Below are 21,374 nucleotides of genomic sequence, written 5' to 3'. Positions count from 1 at the left end.
ACCACCAAAAGAAAGCTCTATTTGGGGAAAAAATGATAAAAATTTCATTTGGGTATAGTGTTGTATGACCGGGCAATTGTCATCCAAAGTGCATCAGAGCTGAAAGCTGAAAATTGGTCTGGATAGGAGGGGAGTTTAAGTGCCCAGTAAGCAAGTGGTTAACCATCTTGATTGACCCAAGCAGGATGACACAACTCCTGTGCATCCACGGTAATCACTCATCCCACCACTGGCACTGTGCTAGAAATTGTCTTTTCTTCCTGAATAACTATTATTATGTTATTTTTTGTTCCAAAAGCTTTTTTTGAAATATACAAATACAGCTCAATGGTAATGCAATGGTCATACGCCTAACAATGTATAACATAACACAAAGAAACATTATCAGCTAGTAGCGAACAGGTGATCTAAAAGTGTCACTTCACTAATAGGAATCTTGTAATATAATTTCTATAATAGTAGAAATAAGAGTTTATACATTATAATAAGCATTTTGAGCCTGACATGGAGAAAGAATAAAATAATGATTTCATGGGAATGTTGTTTAGAATATTGGAAGAGTATGTGGCCAGTTTGACCACAGTTGATTTAAAAAAAGTGTGCCCGCATGGGTGTCCACCTTAGGAGAGCCTTCTGCAACGTGGACACTCGATGCGGGGAGGAGCCACCAGCGCCGCTGAGGGACCCCAAAAGGAACTGCACAGTGGAGGTAAGTATGAGATGTTTGTTATTTAAAAAATAAAATTAGGGTTTATAACCCCTTTAAGTAATAGCATATTTAAATTTGTTATAAACGGCTAGTTTATCTAAAAAAAAAATAACAATTATGCCTATAATTATTTTTTTACACCTCAGCCAGCATTGAGTTTCTGACTGCCTGTTGAATTCGGAAATAAGAGTTATATTTACTTTGACCTGAAAGAAAAAAATAGAAAAGTTTTTCTTAAATTTTACAAAATACTTTTAGAAAAAGTAAACACACTACATGTATGATTTTTTTTTTTGCCAACAACAATAAAGCATAACCCTATTTTTATTTCGATAAAACTAATTTGCATAGGGAATGGAGTATGATTGAGAAACTGGAGTAGGTTGTTATTACTGTGCCTTGAAAGTCACAGTGGTTTATATTTGTGTCATACTTGTAAGAAAAAAATGACACATAGGAGCTATTTGTCAGTTAACAATAGAAGAGTTTTTCAATGTTTTTAAAATGATACAAGACATTAAAGTGTTCATTAAAGATTGTGTAAAAGATGTAAAACATTCTAACAATAATATTTTTGCCACTATAGGGTAGTCCCTGTATAGTAGAAAGCTTTAATTTGTATTTAGATAAATTTGTGAAAATATTTGAAAAAAAAAATGTATATATAGAGGGGTGATTTAATGGGATTTTCAAGGGTGCCTGGTAAATAGAATGAACTGGTAATACACCAAAAAATATAAAAAGATATAAAAATGTATTGTACAAAGAACAAACATTTTTGTTCTTTGTTCAATAACTTTTGATATCTTTTTATATTGTTTGGTGTATTACCAGTTCATTCTATTTACCAGGCACCCTATATATACATACTGTTCAGGGCTGGTGGTGCCTTCTTGTTGACACTGTCGCCTATCCATATCAACCACTATTTGAAAACAAATTGTTTGGTAACAATTTGTTGAATGTTGATATTTTATAAAAATAAATAATATATATAAATAAAAATAAAAGTAAGTACACCTCTCACATTTTTGTAAATATTTTATAATATCTTTTCACGTGACAACACTGAAGAAATTACACTTTGCTACAATGTAAAGTAGTGAGTGTACAGCTTGTATAATAGCCTAGGCTATAAGAAGTTTGCCAAGACCCTGAAACTGAGCTGCAGCATGGTGGCCAAGACCATACCGGTTTACGATTGGTTTAACAGAACAGGTCCCACTCAGAACAGTCCACGCCATGGTTGAGCAAAGAAGTTGAGTGCATGTGTTCAGCGTCATATCCATATCCAAAACCCCAATTTTTCTTTGTTTGAACCATTTGGAGGTGGACTTGCTGTTTTATTTTTGGATCATTGTCCTGCTGCATAACCCAAGTGTACTTGAGCTTGAGGTCCCCTAAATTTCATACCAGGCCCTTCAGGTCTGGTATGGATATTAAGGGGAACCCCACGCCAATATAAAAAAAAAATGGGGGTGCGTCAGAGGGGGGTGGGGTCACTGGGTGGCCCCGCCCTCCGTTATATAAGAAGTGTCAGAAGAACAGAAACGTCACACGGCGGAAGACTCCCACTGAGGAGGATTGTGCAGATGGAGCAGAGAAGAAGCTGGAGCAAGATGCGGGAGGAGCAGAGTAGAGGAAGAAGAAGATGAATAAGAAGATGGAGAGGGGGAGCTCACCATGGCGGACGTTCTCCTCTAGAGCTCCGTACTCGCCGCCACGATACCGGACAATAAGGAGCACTTACCACCCTGCAATCGGTTCACTTGCTAGCGGAAAGCCTCGGGCTTCAGCACGCCACCCCTCCGGGATGGTTTTAACAGGCCAACGGGGAAAAAACAAGTCAAAACCCATCAAGGAAGCCCTCGAGCGCGCCTCCACCAAAATGGCGGCGAAGGCCCTCGCTTCCTCGCAGCAGCGCGCCCATTCACAGCACCAGGGAAGCAGTAATGAGGAGGAAAGCGAAATAGACCCTCCGGCATCCCCAACTTTACAAGCCCCAGGTATGTCACAGACTGATTTCCTAGCACACATGGAACATATGCTCAAAAAAGCGCTTAAAACTACATCTGACCAGATTACTGAACGACTGACTCGGGAGATACGAGATCTAGGTCAGCGGACAGCCGACCTGGAAACGAGAGCAGACGATACCGAGCTAACTCTTCGTGAATTAGCCCAGGAACAAGCAGCCCTCAGAGATGAGAACGCTACCTTACTCTCCCGCCTTGAAGATACTGAAAACCGTTCGCGTAGATCGAACCTTCGTTTAAGAGGGATCCCCGAAAGTATTGACGACCTTCAATCCTTTTCCACTGCTCTCTTTCAAGAACTGGCTCCCTCCATTCCGATCGAACGGTTGGAATTCGATCGTGTCCATAGGGCACTTACTCGTCGTCAAGCCGATGGCCCTCCACGAGACATAATAATAAAACTTCATTTCTTCCGAACGAAGGAGCAACTTATAGCTGCAGCCCGTAATAAGGATGCGCTCCAATTTCAAGGCCACGCATATCAGTTGTTCACAGATCTGGCCCCGCTGACCACAGCAAAACGACGTGCCATGAAGCCTCAATTACAAATCCTCCAACAACATCAGATCAAGTATGCCTGGCGATTTCCGTTCGCACTCCATTTTTCTTACCAAGGCCAACAGCATACCTGTTCTACACCAGATATGCTCCAAGGCCTTCTTGAGAGTCTTAACCTAGCACCACCACCTCCGATCGTTCCAGCTGAAACTTCGTTACCTCGCACCCCAGCCCGAGCTGCCTTACACCCTTATGTGACCACCCCAAGGAGAAGTCAGCAAGACCTCTTGGGCCCACCAACACTCCGACGAGGCACTCCAAAGCACCCCTCCGGTTTGGGCTTTCCTAGCCCTAAGGTGTTCGTCCCCCGCTGAATTTCTTAGACCCCACTTTTTTTACTATGCCCTGGTAGCCACCAGGTTCTGATTTTTCTACCGGCATATTTCTAAGTCTGCATCGGTCTCTAACGAACACCGCATTGGTGTCTTTCCTGTTAAACCTTTATGCTGGAGAGACCATGGGCCCTCCCTCGAAAATTTTTCCATCTAAAGTCCCGAACTGTAAGAGAATTAGATGAAGACTTTTGGTCCTGTTGTTACTTTTGTTTTTTCCTTGTTGTTTGTTTTTTGTTTTTATTTTTTAACTTTTCCCTGTACTGGTGAGGGATCATTCCCCCCCCCCCTTTTTTTTTTTTTTTTTTTTTTTATTTATTTTTTATATACTCTATTGCCTGTTTGATCCCTTCAATAACAACTTTTATATTTGCTATTGATCCTGGGCGACCATGTTCACCTCCCAACACTTGATACTCACCTTAAAGACTGCTTATCATGGTTGAACTCACTGCAGTTATCGAATATGGCATAAGTAATTGAACATGTATCCCTACCCCTCCTCCCCCTCTTGTTTTTTCTCCCCCTCTCCTACCTCCCCTCCCCCTTCCCCCCCTATCCCCCTTCTGACCCTCACCCTCCCTACCCTCCCTAATTCCTGAATGATCATCTTCCTCCCCCTCCGTTCTCATCTTGGCTCCATGCCCCCCCCCCCCCTAACTGATCCTCCTTAAGCCCTGGTGACCTACACCCGAGGTTCTATACATGCAGATTTATCTTAGAACCATGTTATAGCTTTGTTGTATTGTTCTTACGGCTAATGTTTATATTTGTCTGTCTGGTTTGTGGCGGTGAGCTGTCACTGCTCCCCCCCATGATGGTGCAACCTCCTGTTGACTGGTTGGTTTGTGAACTGGTCGTTGCACTCACTGATTGGGCGCACCAGAATTTTCTGGTCCGCACAATACCCTCTCCCCCTACACACAACTACTCTTTACTCTTTTCTTCCTTCCCGATTTCTTCGGCTAACTCTTCACCTCTTCACTCTTCCTCTCCTCTTTGCTGTGGTGGATCGGCTCGCGCGGACCCGGGGTCACTACCTTATGCTTTGCTTTTTTTTTGGTCCCCATGGCCCCCTTGAATATTTTGTCCCTAAATGTGAAAGGGCTTAACTCTCCCAACAAACGTGTTAAGGCCTTCAGGACATTCATCTCGCTGAAAGCTAGTGTAGTAGCTTTGCAAGAAACACACTTTGCTGCCAAGTCCACCCCCAAATTCTTTCATACCAAATTTCCCCAAGTTTATACCGCCTCCGCCACTTCTAAACATAGGGGAGTCCTCTTGGCATTTCATCATTCCCTTCTTTTTTCCCCAACCTCTGAAATCAGGGACCCTGAGGGCCGCTACCTGATTGTTTCAGGTCACATACAGGACACGGAGGTCACCTTTGTATCTTACTACGCCCCTAACACAAACCCCAATCCCTTTTTTTCACACCTGTTACGAGTAATTAAAGACCACAGTAAAGGAGCTTTGTTCCTTTGTGGTGACACTAACCTTGCCCTACATCCTCACTTGGACAAAACCCCTTACACATCTGAATATTTCTCCCCGTCGCAACAATTGCGCACACAATTTAGACAAGCAGCCCTTGTGGACACATGGAGGGAATGTAATCCTCTTAAGTGGAATTATACCTTCTATTCAAATCCCCACAAATCTTTTTCTAGAATTGACCACATTTTTATTAAGGTATCTTCTACACCCACTCTCTTACATTCTCATATCCAGCCGATCACATGGTCAGACCACTGCGCGGTGATCACGACCTTAACCTCAATGCTCCCGCGTAGCACTGACAGGACTTGGTCCTTGAATGAAACCCTTCTATCCAATCAATCCTACTGTCTTGATATCCAAGTAGCACTAAATGAATACGTATCCACTAACACCACACCGGGTATATCCCCTACTCTGCTTTGGGAAGCTCACAAACCAGTCATACGTGGCACCTGCATCTCGGTATCTTCCCACCTCAATAGAGATAGGCGACATAGAATACAACACTTGGAGGAAGATCTTCAGCGTCACTTTCTCCAATTCCAAGCTACCCCATCAGAAGCCAGTAGACTAACCCTGGAAAAAACAAAGCTCGCCTTGGACTTACTGTTAGCTGAGGACGCAGATAAAGCAATACGTAAATCGGCCCACACGGTATACACTAAGGCCGCGTACACACGGGCGGACTGTTCGCCCAACTTTGTCCGCTGAACAGTGTTTCAGCGGACAGTCCGCTCGTGTGTGGGCTTCAGCGGACAGTTTCAGCGGACAGTCTGACGAACAAAGTTTTTCGGAATTCCCGTAAGACAGTCCGCTGAAACTTGGTTTGAGCGGACAGTCCGCTTGTGTGTAGGCTTGTTCGACAAACTAAGTTTCGCGCATGCTCAGAAAGGATTTACACGGCGAAGGTTGCATTGCAGTGTATTGGACGTCGAATTTCTCGTCCCGTCGTACGTGCCGTTCACGTCATCGCGCACGCTTTCAGCGGACTGTTCGTTCATCGTGTGTGGTCAAGTCCGCTCATGCAAATTTTGAGCGGACTGTTTGTCGGATTGTTTGACAAACTAAGTTGGGCGAACAGTCCGCCCGTGTGTACGTGGCCTCAGGCAAACAAACCTGACACATTCCTAGCCATGCGATTGCGACAACCTGAAGCTAAATCGAGGTGGCCTGACCAGTAACCCTATCAAAATTCTATCTGAGTTCAAATCACGACTGTCTAAGTTATACGAACCCGGAACCCCCTTCTCTAGTTCCCGAGCGGACTCACTCCTACAAGCGGTATCTCTTCCTCATTTATCAGCTACTAACCGTGAGTCAATAGATGCCCCCATTTCTACGACGGAGATCCTTGCGGCCATTAAATCCCTGAAACCCCATAAAAGACCTGGCCCCGACGGGCTCCCGGCGACCTATTATAAGAAATTTGCGCATACGCTCTCCCCTCTTCTTACTAATTCATTTAACTCTCTTCTCCAGCAACAATCTCTTGGCAGAGATACCTTAACGGCTATTATCTCAATGATTCCTAAACCAAATACAGACAACACCCTATGGTCTAACTTTAGGCCAATATCGTTACTTAATGTTGACATTAAGATTCTAGCCAAAGTCCTTGCACTTCGCCTGAATCCCCTGATAGGGAAACTAATACATAAAGATCAGGTAGGATTTATCCCCCGTAGACAAGCCAGCGATAACATCAGAAGGGTCATTCTTCTTCAGCATCTTGCTAAATCTCGGAATATCCCCATGCATTTGCTCTCACTAGACATACGCAAAGCGTTCGACACGGTATCATGGCCGTATCTACAATATATCCTACGTTACTGGGGTTTCGGTCCCCACTTTCTAAGCTGGATAACGGCCTTATATACCCAGCCTCGAGCTTATGTTCAGTATGCGGGTTTCCGGTCTGAATTCTTCCCTATCCACCGGGGGACGAGGCAGGGTTGCCCCCTCTCCCCCATACTATTTGCATTAGCTATAGAGCCCTTGGCAGCGTTGATTAGAGCTGACCCAAATATTAAGGGGTTAGAAGTAGCATCTACCACCCATAAAATCTGTCTGTTTGCAGATGATGCTCTCCTATTTATAACTTTCCCCCACACTACCCTTCCTAATTTATGTAAAGTATTGGACAATTTTGCGGGGATATCGGGACTGGAAGTCAACCAATCCAAATCTAAAGCCCTTGATGTATCTCTGTCTGCAGGAGAGCGTGATAGGTTACGCAATAACTTTCCTTTTCAATGGTCCTCAACCTCAATTCCCTATTTAGGCATACACCTGACAGCTAATCCCTCCCATCTATTCCAACACAACTATCTACCCCTGCTGCGAAAGTTGACAAATCTTTTGGCCGCCTGGCAACCGCTCTGTGTTTCGTGGCTAGGTCGGGTCGTGGCAGTCAAAATGACGGTGCTACCTAAATTACTCTATTTATACCGTGTCCTTCCAACCCCAATACCACCCTATTATCATCGCCTTGTACAAAGCAAAATTTTCAAATACATATGGGGGCCAATTAGACCCAGAATCTCTAAGTCTACGCTCTATCGTCACAAAGCTCAGGGTGGATTGGGCGTACCAAATTTCCGCTATTACTACTATGCGGCCCAGCTAGCCCAGCTCACTCTATATCATGCCAAAACTGAAATACCGATTTGGGTTAGTCTTGAGGCCATAGATGCTCACCCTATTACTATAACCAATCTTCTATGGCTCCCCTCCTCGCAAAGAGGTAAACTTACTAACCCGATAACCCAGCACTCAATTAAAGTTTGGGACATGAACCACAAACTTTTTCACCTTAAATCACAACATTTACCGTTACTCTCTATCTTTGGACACCCCCTATTTGGCCCAGCCTACTCCGAGCCGGGCTTATTTGAGGCTTGGTCTCGGGCAGGCCTGGACCGAATTTGTGATCTTACAAAGTATGGCACGATCAAACCCTTCCCTACCCTACAAGCTCAATTCCGACTCCCCAATAAGGAATGCTTTCGATATTTACAAATTTCCCATTTTGTAAACTCGCTACCTAAATTTGATAATGTACAAGAATATATGTCACCCTACGAAAAAATATGCGACTCTGACCCACATGCGCCGGGCATTATTTCTCAGTTGTATTCTCATTTCACCTCCCTGCCTGCTCCCCTCCCACCCTATACCTCAAAATGGTCTGCAGACCTTAATATAGACTACAACGATGATATATGGTCGCAAATATGGGCCAATACTTGTAAAGCCTCTCAAAATGTTGTTGCCTCTGAGGCAAATTTTAAAGTCCTCATGCGGTGGTATTTGGTCCCCATTAGGATAGCTAAATTTGTCCTGGGTTATCCTGCCTCATGTTTTAGAGGCTGTGCTGATGCAGGCACTCATTTGCATATCTGGTGGACATGTCCTATTGTTCAAAGTTTCTGGACAGCTATATTCCAGATAGCATCCTTACTTCTGGGATGCCCTATACCACCCGATCCATCTCTAGCCTTACTTAATCTTGCACCCCACAATTGCACTCGAAACCAATTGTCCCTATTTCTCCAACTTACAACGGCAGCAAAGCAAATGATTGCTAGGGCTTGGAAGACGCCTATACTCCCTGTAGCCGAAGTTAAAAATAGGGTCACGCAAGCAATGATTCACTGTAAAATTGAGGCGAAAATTCTAGATCGCATGCCCCGATTTCGTAAGATCTGGCAGCCATGGATCACACACTTTCTACCCCCTGGCCTAGACTCCGACCTTATAGGTATCTAAACTTCATCATATTAAGGAGACCCTCATTATACATGCCCGGGGCCCGTGCGGGACGGTCGATCCACAGCCTTTCTCTCCTTCTCTACTTCCCTCTCTTCTCTTTTCCTTCCTTTATTTCTTTTCTTGTTCCTAGTCTAACTTCTATCGCTATCCTATTCCCCTATCGCCGAAAATCGCGGCACTCGCAGTACCTGTACTCTACGCTAACGTATAGATCTTAGCCCGGGGAGTCACCTTCTTTACCTCCCCTGGTGATCCCGGATTATATGGCACTTGACTGTTTAATTAGAGTATTACTCTTCTTTATGATCCGAATTGCATAAACCATTGTTCTCTTTGATGTTGTTTTATAGGGACTATGTCCCACTGTTATTGCTTACTTATTGTACACCGAATCTCTTCGCATGCTCAAAGTCTATATCGTACTGTGTAATTATTTTGTTACTTGCTAATAAAAATGTTTTGAAAGAAAAGAAGATGGAGAGGAAGAAGAACACAGAAGAAACACCAGAAGAAAGAAGATGGAAGAAGAAACAGAAAGAATAAGAAATAAATAAAGGACTTGTCAAAAATCGTCTCTTGTGTTTTTTAACCCTTTTTTTTTGTGAAATGGTAGGGGTACATTTGTACCTCATTACCAATTCACACAGAGGGATCTGGGGTCCCCTTGTTAAAGGGGGTTTCCATATTCCGATAAGCCCCCCACTCGAAGACCCCCACAACCACCAGGCAAGGGTTATGGGGATGAGGCCCTTCTCCCCATCAACATGGGGACAAGATGCTTTGGGGGGACGCTACCCCAAAGCACCCTCCCAATGTTGAGAGCATGTGGCCTGGTATGGATCAGGAGGGGGCTCTCTCGTCCCCCCTCTTTTTCTGTGGCCTGCCAGGTTGCATGCTCGGATATGGGTCTGGTATGGATTTTTGGGGGGCCCCATGCCATTTTTTTAAATTTTGACATGGGGTTCCCCTTAATATCCATATCAGACCTGAAGGGCCTGGTATGGAATTTAGGGGGACCCTCACACATTTTTTTTTTAATTTTGGTTCCGGGTTCCCCTGTGGGGAAATTCCATGCCGTTTTTATCAATGAACTTTTATATGTATTGTTGGACCGACAATTCATTATAGCCATGATTAGTTGTAATGACCTTTTTTCCTTTAGACATGTTATTTTGCTGTCAGACTGTTCTAAACATGGGAAATATGCATCCCTTTACAGGCATACTATAGACACCCCCCAGGTACAAAATTTGAAGGAATATTACACTTTTATTGTTTCACTTTAAGCATTATTAAAATCCCTGCTCCCAAAAAAAGGCCGCTTTTAAAACTTTTTTTTTTGCATTGATACATGTCCCTTGGGGCAGGACCCATGTCCCCAAACACTGGATACCATGCATATAAGCCTTTAAAAATAGCACTTTTGATTTCCCCCATAAACTTTTAAAGGGTTTTCCGTGGCTTTCGAATTTACCGCAAACACCCAAAATTGTTTGCTGTTTGGCGAACTGGCGAAAAGCCAATGTTTGAGTCGCATTCATGTTCGCCTTGAACTTAAAGCCCATCCCTACTCTTGGAGTCATTTTTGTAGGCTGGTTACTCCTGGGAAGGTTCACCACTGCTCCAAGTTGTCTCCATTTGTGGATAATGGCTCTCCCCGTGGTTCACTGGAGCTTCAAAGCCTTAGAAATGGCTTTGAAACCCTTCCTAGACTGATACATGTTCATTACTTTGTTTCTAATCTGTTCTTGATTTTTTTTTTAGATTGTGGCATGGTGTGTGGCTTTTTGTGATCTGTTAGCGTGCTTCACTTTGTCAGACAGCTTCTATTTATGTGATATCTTGATTCAACAGGTCTGGCAAGGATCGGGCCTGGGTGTGGCAAGTAAAATTTAACTGAGCTTTCCAAAAAAAATTGGTTAATCACAGTTCATTCTCGATTCAGCATGGGAGGGGGCAGTTACTTTTTCACATAGGGCCAAGCAGGTTTGAACAGCTTTTTTCCCTTAATAAATTAAATAATAATTTAAAAAACACATCTTGGATTTACATGGGTTATCTTTGTGTAATATTAAAATTTGTTTGATGATCTGAATAATTTAAGTGTGAAAAATATGCAAAAAAAATAAATAAAAAAAATCAGGAAGGGGGCAAATACTTTTTCACACAACTGTATTTTGAGGGGACAAAAAATTCACACTGTTATACAATACAATATAGATATAATAAAATATTTATAAAAATGTGAGGAGTATACTCACTTTTGTGAGATACTGTGTGTGTGTGTGTGTTTATATATATATAGTCATCTCTGTCAAAGTCAAAGTTCTAAAGTTTTATTGCATTGCATTGTTTTCTAAATAGTGCAGTGTTGTCTCATTAAATAATGTACATACAAAATTTATATTAACCATTTCATGATCAAAAAAATATTTTAAATTAAAAAATTAAAATGTCCAAAAATTTGAAAAAAAACAGTTCACCTGTGTCATTGCTTCCAAAATAATCATGTGTGTGTTTGTCCTCAAAAGGACCAATATCCAGTGAACACCTCCACCAGCTAAAGTGCCTGCTCACCTCAAAGATGAATGTAAAAGCATAGACAAATCACTCCTCGTGTCCACCACAATGGATCAACATTCACTCTCCAATGGTAATCCTACAGTCTCCAGACTGCTCCTCTGTGTGAGTAATCACCATTTGTATTGCCGTCAGATGAACCTTCCTTCACTTTCTCATAAGTGCTCAATCACACTATTACTTCCGTAGGTTATAGACATGAAACAACAAACACCAGTGCCATAGTGTACTATGCATGTTTATTAAATGCCCCCAAAACAAATCCACTTACAAGATAAAAACTTTAAAACAGCATGTCTCAAATCATCACTTCATTCACCGCAAATCTACACTCACGATGCTTCACAGATTTGGCTCCTCCCCTCTAAACACGTGTCGGCATCTCATTGGCCTTCATTCCCTAGACACCCTTATATACCCTGTTGTTGTCTAAGCAACCCTCCAGGTGTCATCACAGCCGTTCACAGCTTATGCGAATACTCCCACTTCCTGTATCACATATATTGAGCTGGGGAATGTGTCACCCGAATAGCTAGGCAGATTTAAATATCCGCAGAGTGATCTACCTCAAACACACCACTGATCTCCATGGCGACTTCCCATACCATTATAATGTTAAAAATTGTTCATACAATACATCGCTATATGTGAATAATATGTCGCTATCTACTATGTAAACTTAAATTGCTAAAATTATAATATTACATACATATACAAATACTCCAGGGACCAATTAATTATTTCTTTCTTTTTTTTTTTTTTTAACAAATGTTTTTTATTGAGTTTTTACGAAGTATACAAGTTACAAGAACAATATTGTAACGTGAAATGAAAAGAAATATCACTTAAGGAGTACGCAGACTCCATCTCCACCAGCAAAACATAAAGAATAATACAGAGTAAAGTCACCACATAAAAGTTGAAGGAATGTATCAACATTCAACAATGTTTACTGTACATAGATTCCCATAATTTCCATCTCTGATAAAATGACTTAATATTATTTTCTTTAAAAGCAATAGTTTTTTCGTAAGAGTAAGAGTCATCAACTAAATATAACACTTCCCTTAAAGTAGGTATAACTGTAGACTTCCACTTCCGCAGAATAATCAATCTGGCTGCAAATATTATGTGCATAACTACAGTGCGACACGAGGGGGGATAAATATCCATATCTATACTTAGAAGAGCTTGTTCTGGTTTGAGCGGGTTTAGGATACCTGTAAGTCGTGCTATTACCTTAGATATCGAGTCCCAAAAACACCGTACAGATACGCAGTACCAGAGCATATGTGCTAATGTGCCTACCTTATCACACTTCCTCCAGCATAGATTTGATCCATCTTTGTTATATTTCCCTATAATGTAAGGGGTTTTATACCATCTCCAAGTTATTTTCTGTGCTGTCTCTCTAAAATGTGAACATCTGGTGAGTGTATAGTTATATTTAATAGCCGATATCCATTGGGTACGTGTGATCCTAATGTTTAAGTCCTTCTCCCATTTAAATAATGGGGGTAACACTTCAAAACTTGACTTGCACCCAATGATACTGTACAATCTTGTGATTCCTCTCCCGCGACCAAACTCCGGCTGCCACATTTCCCACACAAATTCTGGAATTTCAAGATGATATTTCCCCAATTTAGGAACTATACTCGCCAATCTGGCATAAGTCAGAAATTCAGTCGCGGGTAAGGAGAATTGGGACTGGAGAGCGTTGAAGGACTTTACTTGCGAGCCGTCCATTAAATCATGTATATGAGAAACACCATTATCTGACCAAGATTTTAGGTTTAAGTCAGTAGTAAAAAGCGATAATGTCGACAAAGTGATGGGAATAGTTCTATGTTTAATCGTCACATCTCTATTATACATAAAAGAGTTCCATGCCTGAATTGTTGCGGCTATCGTAGGATGTTGAAATTGTAATTTTAGGTCACCTATAGTTGTGGCGTAGATTATTTCTTTTAGAGATCCTCGGGTTACTTGATTTTGTTCGCAGCTACACCAATGTTTTGTTTCAGAGGATTGGAACCAGAATCGAAGCTGATCTATAATGGCTGCAACGTGATAGTCTTTGAGGTTCGGTACACCCATTCCCCCAGCCTTAGTCTGTTTAGTCACAGTGGAAAATTTGCACCTTGCTTTTTTCCCTGCCCAAATAAAGTTGGCTAATTGGCCTTGTAGCCTACGGTAGTAGGCTGAAGGTAACCGTATGGGGAGCGCCCTAAACAAATATAGCAGTTTAGGGAGTAAGAACATTTTATAGGCCGCTAATCTCCCTGACCAGGTTAAATAAAATTTCCTTAGTTTATTTACTTCTTTTTCTAGTTCTCCTATCATGGGTTCAAAGTTAAGAGTGTATAGTTGAGATATGGATTTGGACACCTTGATTCCCAAATATTGTATTGCCCCATCCGTCCAGGGATATGGCGTCTTACTTCGAATTTGCTCTTGAGTTATCTTGTCTACTCCTAGATTCAGGACGTTGGACTTTGAAGCATTTATCTTATAATAGGAGATGTGGTTGAATTCGGTCAATATGTCGTGAATAGCATATAATGATCTTGCTGGATCTTCAACTGATAGAATCACATCATCTGCGAATAATGAAATCACATGTCTAGAGCTTCCAATCCGAATGCCTTGTATTTGAGGGTGGGTCCGAATTCTCTCCGCCAGCGGCTCCATCAGTAATGCAAAAATTAAGGGTGATAACGGACACCCCTGTCGTGTTCCATTTGTGATGCAAAACTGTTCTGAGAACATGCCTTCAGTAAAAACATGCCCTGAGTGTTTCGAGTATAGAGCCGAAATGGCGGAGAGAACCGGACCTTTAAATCCAAATTTCGAAAGGACCGCCGAGAGGTACCCCCAGTGGACACGATCGAAAGCTTTTTCGGCGTCCAGGGACAGGAGCACAGCCGCACTCCCGCCCCCGGACGCCGAGTGGATCAGATTCAAAACCCTCCTTGTAGCGTCAGTTGCCTGTCTGCCTGCCACAAAACCTACTTGGTCTTGTTGTATCAGGGAGGGAAGCAATCTTGCAATCCTGTTCGCCAACAGTTTGGCGTACACCTTCAGGTCCACATTCAAAAGTGAGATGGGCCTAAAGTTCTGTGGCCTGTCCGGTTCCTTTCCCGGTTTTGGAAGCGTAATGATTGTGGCTTGCAGCATTTCCTCTGGGAATGAGGCCGAGGAGGCAGCAGCATGGAACATCCCCTGCATTCTAGGAATCAAAGACTCAGCAAAGCATCTATAATACTCTGCCGAAAAACTGTCTGGACCAGGTGCTTTGTTGATTGGAAGGCTAGATATCGTTTTTTGGATCTCCAGAGTTGAGAATGGGGCATTTAAAATCTCGAGGTCAGCTTGTGAAACAGTTGGAAGATTAATTTTCTCCAAGAAGTCATTGATGATATCTGGAGTGGGTTGGGGAGTATTAGTGTCTTCTTTCAAATTGTATAAACTATTGTAGTAGAAGCTGAAAGCATCCGCAATATCTTTAGGGTTAGTTAATTTTACTCCGGAATCAGGATGATGTATAAAGGGAAGTTTTTGTTTAACCATTCTCTCTTTAAGTTGGGTTGCTAATAGCTTACCCGCCTTGTTCCCATGGGTATATTGATTTGCTTTCAGAATATGAATATTACGAGAATATTGGGCTACAAGTAGGGCTCGCAATTCATTCCTTGCCTCCGTCAGTTTATTACTGAGTGATAGTGATGGTTTTTGTTTGTTTGCAATTTCCAAATCAGATATGTCTTTCAAGAGGTTGTCCATGTGCTGCCTCCTTGACCTTTTCAACTTCACACTCTCTTTTAACAGATAGCCCCTCATGAATGCCTTATGGGCATTCCAAACCACGAATGGATCTGCTTCTCCATTATTAATATTAAAAAATTCTTCAATTGACTTAGATATACCTTTAGCAATGTCTGGGACTCTGAACAGCTGTGTGTCATTTCTCCATCTATTAGCACGAGTCGAACAGATATTTCTACCTATTGTGATTGATACCGGAGAATGATCTGACCATTCTATATGCCCTATATCAGACATCGAAATACGCTGCAGCAGGAATTTATCTACCAGAAACAAGTCAATTCTTGAGTATGATAGATGGGCTCGCGAAAAATATGAAAAATCTTTTTCTGTGGAGTGCTGGCATCTCCAAACATCATATAACCCCGTGGAACGGGAGAAATTAAACAAGGTTGGTCTGCGATATGATGTGACCGAAGTGTTTGCCGTATCCATATGAGAATCCATAACAGTATTCAGGTCGCCACACAAAATTAGATGGCCCAATTTGACCTTCTGAATTTTTTTCCATAATTTGTTTAAAAAAGAAACTTGTCTGGAGTTTGGGACATATGTATTGACCAACGTGTAGGTCACGTTATTAATTTCACCAATCAAAATTATATATCTGCCAGCACTATCACAGTGGTGAGAAATAGGTTTGAATGCTACCGTATTTTTAAGCAATATCGCCACACCTCTCTTTTTTTTCGAAGCATTGGCTAAATAGACGTGGGGATATTGCTTGTGATTTAGCATAGGATGAGTAGTGTCCTTGAGATGTGTCTCCTGTAAACAAAGGACGTCACATTTCAAGGAATGTGCCATCCTCCACAGCATATGCCGCTTGCTAGGTGTGTTAAGGCCATTCACATTCAAACATGAAATTTTAAAGGACATTATAGCAGAATAATGGGAGTTCCAATTCTATACTACTTGAATAAACACCGTACTTTACCGTGGGGTATTTGCCTGTATGGAAGTTCAAAAATTTCAACTAACCTATGCAGTTAAACAGTATGTCGTAAAATACCAGAGAAATGGATATTTTTCAAAACAGAGTCAAAATTGTCTGCTGGTGACAATTGTATTAGTGAATAACCTGGGGAGAGGTTTAAACAAAAAGTGAAAAATAAAGAAATTTGAACGTCCACAAAATCAAAAGTCAAAAAAATGAAGTCGCCAATAAAATTGCGAACGAAGGCACTAGTTAAGTGCTTGGAAAACACAAATAAAAACGAATGATTCTTGCAGAATCTGAGCTTGTGTAAACAGCTGAAAAGTGGGGGTAGGTAATCACTTGGACACCGGGCGAGACATCCAGAACTTGTGGAACTGTAAAAAAAAATAAAGGGCATTGTAACAGTGCAAAGAGAGAGGATTGAAACTAATTTCTCCGATGAAGGGGAACCCTGGCGGCTTCTAGGGCTTGCTTCGTCCGAAACGAGGATCTTCCATTTCTCCAGTAGACGTAGACCTTCCTCCAATGTGTTGATTCGATAATCCCAATCGTCTCTACGAATAACCAAAGTGGCAGGGTGGTTCCAACGATAGGGGATATTGTGGTTTCTTAAAGGCTTCGTAATGGTCATCAGGTTACGTCTTCTTTTCATCGTATGAGCCGAAAGGTCTGGGAAGAAGGACAAGCCTTGTAGACATTTCGGGGATCATCCAAATGTCGGATAGCTTGAAGCATCCGTTCTTTAACCCGATAGAAATGTATCCTGGCTATTGCATCTCTAGGTAGCTTGGCAGGGATGTGCTGCGGTTTCGGGAGGCAGTGAATCCGATCGATTATTAAATCTTCCAACGGAAGATCTGGCAATAGTTCTGTCAAAACTTTGGTAAAATATGCCGTTAATTCTTGGGGTTGGACCGATTCAGGAATGCCTCTTATTTTAACGTTGTTTCTCCTGGATCGGTCTTCCAGGTCCGCCACTTTGTCTTTAAGCCAGGTGATATCGTCATCATGGTCGTTGTGGGCATCCACCATGCTATTGAATGTATCCGTGAATTCCCCCATCTTGTGCTCTATGTGTGAAACCCGGTCGCTGACCACCGTCACCGCCGATTTGCATTGGGACATCAAATGTAACATGTCAGTGTGAATAGCACTTCTTAAGGATAGCAGCATGTCCTTCAACGTAGAGTCTATGACTGGCAGGTTGTTAGTGGGGAAGGATGCTATGGCGTCCTGAAATTCCAGCGTGTCATCTAACGCAGCCTGGGCCTCCTTTTGTCCCCCTTCCGTAGCCTCGTCGGAGAGTCTGGGTCTAGATTTCACCGGGCTATTTGCACTAGAGGAAGGCCTGGAGTTAACAGTCAGAGGTCTGGTCTGGCCCTTCTGTTTATGGTCGCTACCTTTCTCTTCCTCTGTCCTGCTCGGCTGCATGTCTGAGAGGCCGCGTGTATCATCGGCGCCATCTTGAGATAAAGAGCGGCCGGAGTGTGGATAAAAATCCGTCATCTTACCGGGATGTTTCCCTGATTTCCTCCGCCGCGACATCCTCCAATGTAGTACAAGAAAGAGGGCACCGAATGCAGTGTAAATATCTGCCCTATGTCGCTTTGTTAGCCGCTGGATGTCTCGGTCCGCCGGGAGCCCTCTTCCTATGCGACCATGCTCCGCGCGCGCGGGCTCCACCCCCCAATTAATTATTTCTAATGACTACAAACTTATCATTATAACAACATTAAAATTATTAAAATTAATTCTATTACAATCAATGATCATCCACATTTTTTTTATTTTATTTATATATTTTTTGAGGCCCTCATTTGACTTATACTTTTTCATCTGCCTGTATAAGGACCCACTCATTCTTCCTGGTTAAGGTGGGTGGCTAATGATATTATTTCTTAAATTTATGGAAAACATTTGGAAGAAGATAATCCCATTGAAAGTATGGATATAGATGATTTAATGAATACCTCATTAGACCAAATAACACTAGATAAAAATGATGTCCCCGATCTTTCTGAAATTTCACAAACCGATATTTCAAGGGCTGAGAGTACCTTTAACACTGATAATATAATTGTCAAACCTCACAATTAATGTTTATGGGTTGAATAAAGAAAATTAATTGTTCTTGAATCATGTCTTGATAAAGTACTTGAACATATATACGTTGCGCCAAGGAAAATGTTTTGAAAAAAGAAATAATTTCAATAAAGTAATGGTTGGCAGCTTACTAAAAGCATATGGTGCTCGCTTCGGCAGCACATATACTAAAATTGGAACGATACAGAGAAGATTAGTATGGCCCCTGCGCAAGGATGACATGCAAATTCGTGAAGCGTTCCATATTTTTGCTTGCTCTACACATGATCAATGTGGCTAGAATGTGCGTACCGATCCATTGGCGAGTGGCTTCTGTGCCGACCCTAGTCGAGTGGTTCCATCGAATTAATAGAATGGCGGAAATGGAGGAGCTGATCTACACTTCACTTGATAAGACTGCGATATATGCTGCAATCTGGGGCAATTGGTCGTCCTATAAGGCCTCTCAGATGTACAAAGACATCCTGGAGTCGAATACCACAAGCAGTAGGTTGACCCCGTAAAGATTAATGATGGTCGACAGCAGACACTACATCACAGTTATCTCATGGGGTTGTTCCCCCGTTCGAGCTTGGGAGAGGGCAGCTGGTGAAGTCCTCACCCCCTCTCTCCTTTTCCAACATCCCCTCTTAGGCGAGTTCACCCTAGTTGTTTTACCATCTACGTTCTCTTATACGGCATTGCCCACCCTTTCTCCCCGGTTCCCCCCTCTTCTTGTGTTCTCTTTTTTCTCCCCTCAATAAATTTACATTTTTTTTTCTGTTTTCCTCTGCTCTCCCCCTCACCCTCCCATCTTACCCAACTGGACAGTCTATCCAATAACTAGCGTAGTTCTTGTTCACCTCATACCCTGTCCAATACTGGATCCATCCTTAGATGTACTGTATGTAGCCCTGAGGTTCAATCAAATGAAGTTAAATTACCTGTGCCTTTACCTTGATTCTAGTTGTCTGTGCATACGAGCTATGGGCGTAGCCCAGGATTGTTTTCACTATGTTTATATGTACACAACATGTGCTGAGATTGTACTTGTATGTTCCCTTACATAATTTCAATAAAATGTTTATGAAAAAAAAAAGTGTATGGCACATGCACTAAAAACCACCAAATTCTTCTTTGGGAAAGTCAGCCAAACATTGCAAATTTTTCAGCTGGCAATGTAATTCTTTCCTCGGCTATTACTTGCAGTGGATCTTCGTTTATGATTGCAAAGAAAATTATGGATCTATTAGATATACATATTTTCTCTAAGGCAACATATCACAAGTATTTGAATGGATTCATCTATGGTGGAATTGATGATTTTTGGCTTGAAGAGAAAAAACAAAACAAAAAAAAACACAAAGTTGCAAGCAGATTCAGTTTTTTTTAGTCGGTGATAGACAATGCGATAGCCCGAGTTTTTCAGCTAAATACTGCACTTATACAATGATGAAACTTGAGTCAGAATTCATTATTGATTTCGAAACAGTGCAGGTCACTCAAACTACATGGTTTGTTGCTATGTAAAAAAATGGCATTTCAGAATTCCCCGGACTGCATAATTGAAGATAAATGATGTTCAAGTTCTTGGAACCGATAGAGATCTGGGCATAAAAAAAAATAAAAAAATGAGAAAAGAGTATAGCCAAAAATGCAGTATATCAGTATAATCCAATATGTGACTCTGATGTCCATGTAGAATGGCTGATAAAACCCAGTGCAGCATTCAAGGCACTTGAGGATTTAGTGAGGTCAACCAAGTTTAAAAATGATGTCCCTCATTTGGTGCTGTGCTGTCGCTATGGAAACCTTTCATTTTAGGGTACTTAAATATAGTAAAGCTTACATTTCCAGATGAACTCCACGGAGACATGCACAAAGCTGGCCGTTCTATCTCATAACCAGAATGTTGGCCATTCCCAAGCCATAGTGCATAGACCAACAAAGAAAAGCAAAGAGTTTGGCACAAAAAGAACCTCTTTAGAGCACCCACATCCTAGAAAAAAAATGGATAATGTGTAAAGTCTATGAGGCTGTATGCCATGATCATTTTTATAAAATAAGGAAGACAATTGTCAGTGTTGCTGCGGGAAAATTGACACGACATGGAAATCCAAAGAGGATCTTCTACCTGAAAATGTAGCTTCTACTGAAAGTTTTTGACAATTTAAAATGACTTTAAATCACTTGATTTTAATGCTACTAATAAAAATAGGGTGAGTTAATACAAGAAAATGTGTTTATTTTTTTGTGACTTAAATATATTTTTATTAAAATAACAATTTAAAATTGTTTGTTTATTCAAGACTCATTTACATTGTAAACAATAATACATTTCATATGGTAAACAATTATTATTATTTATATATCTTTTTTAATATTATATATAAAAAGTAATTCATGTTAATTAATATCTAGACAAATCAAGAATAGGAAACTCATAAATGCTGATTTAAATTTTTTATTTAAACATATGTCAAAAAACATTGCACAGATAAATCTTATAATATAAGAATGCAGGTTATATATCAATTTCATTTAAGTAGTTTATTATAGCTAAAATTCCAATGCCATGTCTCCTGCATCATAATCATTAGAATATTTATAATCAACATATTGACCTTCTGGGTCTGGAAAAGTGAATCTAACTACATGAACTGCACTTGAAGGTATGGGCCTTCGATTTCCGTTGTCCAGATAGCCATGTATCCATGCAGTAAAAGACTTGTATGCAGTTTTACGTAAGTTTCTGTAAAATAAACAATAAAATTAAATTGTGTGCAACATTGATTATAAAACATATATATATATATATATATATATTTTTAAATACATTTATAGATTAGTTGCATCCAAATTTTTTTTAAACGATATAGATGGCAGCCTGAGCTGAGAGCTCCGCACACCACCCGGATCAAAAGCACCTTACCGGGCCTCCACAGCGACATCCGCGGCACCGCCGGTCACCCTGATATCCCCTGCAAGCTCCGCTACCAGAATGTCCCGTAAACGGGGCCAGGATACAGGCCCAAAGC

At 41.4% G+C, this 21,374-nt stretch overlaps 1 non-coding gene across 1 annotated transcript; it reads left to right on the top strand.

The window, feature by feature from the left end:
* The first annotated feature begins 18,500 nt into the window (after nt 1–18,500).
* On the top strand, nt 18,501–18,607 carry LOC143928598 (U6 spliceosomal RNA). The gene has a single exon (XR_013262440.1). It is a non-coding gene; the product is annotated as a U6 spliceosomal RNA (small nuclear RNA).
* Nucleotides 18,608–21,374: the final 2,767 nt, after the last annotated feature.

The sequence above is a fragment of the Lithobates pipiens genome, unplaced genomic scaffold (assembly GCF_037356315.1).
Source record: "Lithobates pipiens isolate NorthernLeopardFrog02 unplaced genomic scaffold, aLitPip1_a1.2 Scaffold_23, whole genome shotgun sequence".
Lineage (NCBI taxonomy): Eukaryota > Metazoa > Chordata > Amphibia > Anura > Ranidae > Lithobates > Lithobates pipiens.
The sequence above is the reverse complement of the archived record's forward strand: the minus strand, read 5'-3'. Positions and strand labels throughout refer to the sequence as shown.